This window comes from Nicotiana tabacum, chromosome 10 (genome assembly GCF_000715075.1).
Source record: "Nicotiana tabacum cultivar K326 chromosome 10, ASM71507v2, whole genome shotgun sequence".
Taxonomy (NCBI): domain Eukaryota; kingdom Viridiplantae; phylum Streptophyta; class Magnoliopsida; order Solanales; family Solanaceae; genus Nicotiana; species Nicotiana tabacum.
The window spans coordinates 22,134,806-22,142,320 of NC_134089.1; positions in this window are offsets into that span (position 1 = coordinate 22,134,806).

Here is a 7,515-nt window from a genome sequence, read left to right on the forward strand (position 1 = left end):
TTCAAACGAAAAACAAGAGGAAATCCTTTCTTACAAACGAAAATGGCCGGAGAGAGGTCAGTGAACGAATTTCAAATCGGAACAGGTTGGCTTTCCTTGAGATCTTCTCAAGGACTCATGAAGTCGAAGAGCCATGAAGTATAGGAGACCAGAGGTGGTCGGAGAAGGCATGAGAACACCATAGGAAGGAGGTTCTCGCCGGTAATGGTGATTAGGGTTAGGGTGATTTGAGAGAGAATTTGGGAGAGGAGGGATTCAGAGGCAGTGCAAATGAGAGAATGGGAGTAGGGTTTGGGGGGTCGTTTGATTAAAAAATGAAAGGGCTAACGTGGACCATTGATCTGGGAGATCAACGGCCGAGATTAAATAGGGTAGGTGAGTTCTGGGTTTGGGTATGGGTTAATAGGGTGTGGGTCGGGTTTTTTAATTGTGAAATTGGGCCGGGATTGGGGTCCGATTTGACTATAATTGAAAGCCAATTTGGCTATAATTTAAATATCCTGTTTTTTCCCTATTTAATTTATAAAAAAGAGTATATAATTTCTGAAAAATAATTTATAATACATAGTTAGAAATTTAAAAATATAGGATCCAATTTTATGCATATAAAACATAATTAAATCTTAAAAGGGCTAATATTGCAATTATGTGCAATTTAGCTTTAAAATTACTAAATTTAATTATAAAAATTACCTTAGCCATATTTTGGTATAAATATAGAAATCCAATAGATGAATTATCAAAACAATAATTTTGAAAATAATTATTGGGGATTTTATGGATAAAAATGGGAAAATAAATCAATTTAAAACCTTAAAATTATGAAAAATATAATAAAAACCTTGGGTATGCTTATATATGAATATATATGCTATTTTGAAGGTATTTTGCATATTGAAAATATATAGGAAAAAATTGGGTATCAACAGGCCCATTTACGCATGATATTATGATAAGAAAGACACGTTATGTTGGCACTCGATTGAGTAAGGCATCAGGTGCCCGTTGCGGCCCCTCGGTTTGGGTTGTGACATACTTGAGGAAAATAAAAGATGAAACTCATTACTCTTCAAGATGATTTTTCATCTTCCTCTTCTTTATTGTATTAGATGAAGCCATAAATGTTATTAACGGTTACTTTTCATCCTCTACAAACATAGAGAACTAAGCACCCTAAAATGAAAGAACCTATGCTTAACCAAGTAATTGTTGGCACAAAATTTTTTAGTTAAAGGAAGTAAAAGGAAATGTTGATGAAAATACTTAAGGGTATAGTGGAAGCAAAAGTGTGTGTAAAATTTCAATCACTAAGACATCAGTGGAATGTGGAGGTGGTCGCGACTCCTTTTGGTGGAACTAGCGGAGAAGATGCGGATAAATCTCCATCATTTACACTTAAATTGTTGGTTGTCACATGTAGGAAAAAGTTTGTTATCAACTGTGATATTTTCGTAAGAGTTCTTTGGGGTTGCTTGATCAAAACATCCGAATACTGGTGAAAATATTCATAGTACACTATACTAGAAAGATAGTATTATCTTTGTGCATATATGTTGATAGTGTATAGACAAGAGAACATTTTGTGATTTGGTTTCATACTTTTGGTTTCCCACTTGAGATGTTAAAACATGCAGTTTATCGAGTTATATTTACCCGGTTTTTTCTTAGCTCTTGAGACTTTATTTTCATAGAAGGAGAGGAAGCTGATTTTACGACAAACATTGTAAGTTCATTGATTTTTTTATTCATTTCTTTTTGCCATTCAATTCTACATACGGCTCCAATAACCATAAAATGACATTGTATTAATTTTGTAATTTTATGTTTTGAGTCTTGATCATTCAGAGGCACACGACAAGTCCCTAAATAATTTCGTCTGAAGCTCAGTGTACATTTGTTTGCTTTAAGGATGAGATAAAGGGCAAACAAAGGCCAAGTAAGAAGCATATTATAGAGTTTGCAGAGCTAAATTGCATACTATATATATGGCGTCAAAAATTATTTTTCAAGAAAGAGCTCCAAGAATTTCAACTGGAATATTCAGGAGCTTGTGTTTAGAGATATGCTAAAGCAACCTCCATGAAGATGAGGTTGTTTCTTTTGTTGCTCGTACTCTCCATATTTCTTTTCTTTTTAGTCAGTCTTCTCAAATTGATGTCCACAGTCCAATTGGTATAAGGGCCTTCAACATTTCTTGAATATTAAAGGTTCTTTTCAAGGAATATTAAAATTTTCTTCAATATCTATGAATGAGTACTTGAGTTGAAGAAAGAATTGTGCACTTAGTTGTAATTATATGTACTTCACTTGGCAAAAAAAAAGTTTGTGAATCTTCAAGAAAAGTGAGTGACTATAACTAAAATAAATTGGATGTTCGACTTTCTTTATGCTTTTAGTTTCTTTAATTCCATTTCATGTTTCTTTTTCTTTTCTTTTTGAATAGGAGAAACATACATACACTCATATTTAAACGTGACTTATTGTTCATATAACCTCTAATTTCAATAAAAATATTGTGTTTCTGATTTGATTAATGTAATAAAGTCAAATTTTATATGCATAAACAAGAAAATTTTCATCTACTAAATCACGACTAAATTTATAAAAAGTATTTGTTTACCTCGAAAATGCGAGTACCAATTAAATTTGATTTGTGGTTTTAAAGATATGTGATATAGTTCAATATCAATTTATAATCAAGAAATATGAAGTAGAAATGAAAGAAATAAGTGAATCAAACTAATGTTACTCAGCAGTAATGGCCTCGAGCTTACTGACTTCGAGATGAACTAAGAGCAATAAAACAAGAACAATAAATTTAAAGGATAATTCTGATGAACAGTAGGAGAGAAAAGTAGGATAGTATATTCCTGCCAATGATTAGATAATATTACAAAATGATTGGGGTCCCCTTTATATAATATGAGAACCCTAAATAAAGTATATTTCTATTTACAGTAAGGAATATTCTTGATACAACTGTCTAACCGCCTAGTACAGAGTCTTACAATTCTATTCCGGAATTTGCGCTAAGATCTTAGGGACGTGGTAGGAATCTAGCTCATTCTGTTACAAATCCAAATGGTACAATTTTGGGGTCGAACATACTTAACTTCGGTATTACTCGCACTCCTATCTTCGGAAATTGCATTTCGTCCTCGAGCTCGGGTCTAGTCAGTCGACCTCGAACTCAAGATTACTTAAACTCGGACCTAAGGCGATCCCTCGAGCCTGGAAAATTGGGCGTGCCTGATTTCGACCGTATACAGATAGTCCCCGTATTTCTTAGAGTAGGTCGATAAGAAATGATTTGATCTTCACTACTCTGATGCCTCGGTCCCGATGCCAATCTCGTGATGTCAGCAGCTGAAGTGACTAAAAGGTCGCTTTCGTGTAGTTCCCAAAGTCATTAATTGAAGGCGGCTGACGGTCGGCTATTTGGCTTCCCCAATACGCTTGAGAAATCTCTATAAATAGGCCAATTTCACCATTTCACAAACTTTACTTCTCTGATCGTTTTCAAAATTTCATTAGCTCCTTCAACTTCTCTGAGCTCATCGCTCTCTTTAGTTTGCCTTTACTTCATCACCAACCTTTTCTCTTTGAATTTCTACACCATAATGGCTAAAATATCTAAATCTGTTCCCCAAAAAGAGAAAGCCTCTTCTCATCGTGGCCGTCCAGAAGCAAAATGGTGGTGCCACCTCGTATCGAGGAGTGTATTCCCCCCATGTGAAACAATGTCCGATTTCAAAATCGAAAAGCCAGTATTAACACTGGACCGATGTGAGCCCATGTCCCAATATAGCTGTTTGATAACCGAAGATGAGCTCTAACATGTGAAAAAAGACTGCAATTGAGAGAACAAAGATGTAGTGATCCCTTCTCCTGAAGAGGAAATCACTACACATAAAGCAGGGTACTTAAGAGTGTATACCTACCCATTCACGCTGGGTCCCGTAGATCAAAATCTAGGTCCTATAGATCCAGTTATTCTTGATTTTTGCCAACAATACCAAGTGATGCTCGACCAGATCTACCCTTCATTCTGGCGAATTGTCCATTTGATCAGATACTTCTCGAGCCAGGTTGAGTGGATGTCTTTTACCCTCAATCATCTGATCAAGCTGTATAGCCCTCGTATTTATCGAGGTGGCTTGATAAAGCTGCAATACCGATCCTCGAAGTCTCTCTTATCCAGCATCGATGAGAATAAAGACCGAGGGTGGATGAGCCATTTTGTTCTAGTCAGGACTTCCGACCTGATTCCTGTTGAGAGGATGCCATTCCTCGAGGAATGGAACATGAAACGTAAGTACATGCTTTTTGATAATAACTTATTACCTTGATTCCTCTTCTCTTTCTCGACTTCATTTTTTTCTTGATCTAACTCTTTTTTCCGATGGTGTAGCCGTTGCTTGGTTTCCTGGCGCAGTCCTAGACTTCGAAGGTTGGGTCCAAAAACTGGCCTCTACTTCCTCATACGCAGAGTGCTGCTGGCGTGACTTGGCCAAGGGTCGATGGAAGGCTAAAAACCATGGTGAATTCTTTTGTTTGTTTACTTGTGTTTCTTAGTAAAACACTTACTTTGTTTATGTGCAGGCCTTAGAGACACCACTGCTATGCGGCCGCCCCCGGTCGGTGAGGAAGAGATCCATAAGCCTTCCAAAGAAAAGAAGAGAAAGAGGGGGTCGCCTGCAAATCCTCCGAAGCTCAAGAAAAGCGTAGCTCAAATGCCTAAGGCAGATACTGTGGCCTTATCTCTAGAAACGACCCAACACCTTCGAGACCAGGAAGAAGAAGAAGAAGAAGACGACGACTGCCTATTGGTAGTTCATAAAAGAGGAAGCACCGGTGCTTCAAAGTCTGCCGAACCGGTAGTGACAGATGCGGTTCATTCTAGAACCAAAGAAATCTCCAAGGGAAGTTCGAGCAAAGTCCCCGAGCCATCAGGCAGCAAAAGAGCACCTCGTCTTGGAGGTCATTTGGAGGGTGAGACCGAGGGGCTCGATCTTGAGGTCCTTCAAAGAGAAGAGAATTCCCCGAGTAGATCACTTGGGGTAATCAACTTAGATGAGTCGCCGCCTGGTCTTGAATTCTCCGATGGGCACTTTCGAGATGTTTGGAAGATGAGAACTCCTGACGTGGGGACGAGCCATGAAGGGCATGATATCTTTAGAGAATGCCTTGCAAGGATCGAAGATAGTCCCGATCAAGATGCTTCTTTCATCTTTGACAAGGCCCATCGGCTTTTCAAACAAATAAGTCTTTGTCCTTTAAACTTATGCTTGTGTTTTATCCTTGTTGTTCTGAGTCTAACTTTTTCCCTTCTTGTGAAGGCTGTGGCACTCCATAAAGAAGCATTCTCCAAGTCTCGAGCTGAGCTTGGTCGATGTGAGGTCGAGCTTAAGAAAATCTCCGAAGAGAGGGACGGTCTTAAAACCCTCTATGTCAAGAAAGAGGAGGATATCAGAGACCTTCGAGCTAAACTGGAAAAGGCTCATCATGAACGAACCGAGATTGTCGAAAAGGTAATGTACACTTCAAAATTTTGTTATGAATTTGCCCGATTGGTTGGCTAACGCTTCAAATTTGTAGGTTCAGCAAAAGGGCGAGCTGGTAGAGCAGCTCCGAGAGAAGCTCAGGATCAAGGAAGCCGAGACCCTAGGGTGGAGGCAAGACATGGGCAGTCTTGCCTCGGAGAAAGATACTCTTCGAGAGAAACTGGCTTCATCGTAACGCTAGCTTCAAGGTGTGAAGGAGGAGAGCTTATCTCAAGGCCGCAAAATCGAGGAGCTTAAAGCTAACTCCGCTGCTGAGCTTGCCAAGGCCAAATCTGACGCTGAGGCATTTATATCTTCGTACTGAGATGACGCTGAAGCAGCTAACACCGGGCAAAGAAGATCTCTGCTGCGGCCAAAGTTAAGTTATCATGTTCTCTTGACCATACCAGGTGACAGTCCCGGAGAGAAACCCTCGAGGAGGTGCATGCTCGCGACTTCGATCTCTCAGCCGATATTGAAAAGGCAAAGACTTTGGAAGAAGAAGCTACATCTTTGCTTTCTAATGACGAGGATTCAGCCAGTGGCTCCGAGACTGGAGGAGACGAAAATGAAATCCCCAAGGATAAAGCTCTCGAAGACATGGCTCCCGAAGATGCGGCTGTCGAAGATATGGCCCCGGAGTTGTTTTAGGTTTCTTTGTTTTGTTTTTGTGTTTTTGTGTAAGGACCCCTCATTGGTATTGTAAATTTTGCAAACATCTCTTGGAAATAATGTCACACCTCTTTTTTTCTCGCGCCACCGCAAAGGCGCAGAGGGAGATTTTCCAATTAAAGGACAATCGAAACGAGATTTATTTATTTATTTTAGAGTCGCCACTTGGGAGATTTATGGTGCCCCAAGTCACCGGTTGAATCCCGGATCGAGGAAAAGATTAACTCTGTATTATAGTCCGTGAACCAGAAATTCGAGTAAGGAATTCTATTAACCCAGGAGAAGGTGTTAGGCATTCCCGAATCCCGTGGTTCTAGCACGGTCGCTCAACTGTCATATTCGGCTTATTTATCTGGTTTTAATACATGTTGAACCTATGTGCAAATTTTAACTGTTTACCGCTTTTATTATTATTATTTTTGAATGAGAATTGCAACGTCGTGAAAATGCACCTCGAACCACGTCACATCAATGCACCTGTGGTTATTGACACATTTCGACTCCGATGAAATTTTGATTTGGGTCACATAAATGTGCACCCGAGTTTAAGAAAGTAAATTACTAAAGGCGCGCCTAAAGCGACTAACGTATCATTATTTTGGGTAAGACCGTGAAATTTTGCTAAACGGACCATCCCGAAATCTAAGTAATTTTACCAACGCATATAGAGGGCCCCGTAGCTTGTGTACTTTTGTTTGTCGAGGCTCATCTCATTCATTATTTTTAAAGGAATTTGCAGCGTTGGGGAAATTCATCTCGAACCACGTCACAATCAATGCACCCGTGATTAGCGACACATTTCGACTTCGTTGAGATTTGGATTTGGGTCACATAAATGTGCACCCGAGTTTAGGGAGGTAATGTTATTAAGATACGCGCCTAAAGAGACTAACACGTTGTTATTTTGGACGAGGCCATGAAATTCGCTAACGGCCCGTCCCGGAATCTAAGTATTTCATATATACATTTAATGAGGGCCCTGCCATTTATGTGTTTATTCAGCGAGGCTCATCTCATTTTACTATCTTTAAAGGGCAAACCTAAAGTAATCTATAGTGTTCTACTTAGTTCGTTTCTAAAATAAAAGGAGGAATCCTAGTTAATTATATGGTTTAAGAGCTATTATAATTGGGTCATGAACACTACCCGTTTACAATCAGAACCTAAGTACGCATACGAGCATGGCTATTCACCGACCTGGGCCTAGGTCCAAACGAATGTAGTGTTAAAAACAGGAGCTGGGCCATCTTATTCAAGTGTTGAGGCCCAATCCGCCTAATTACGGGCTATCGATCTCTTT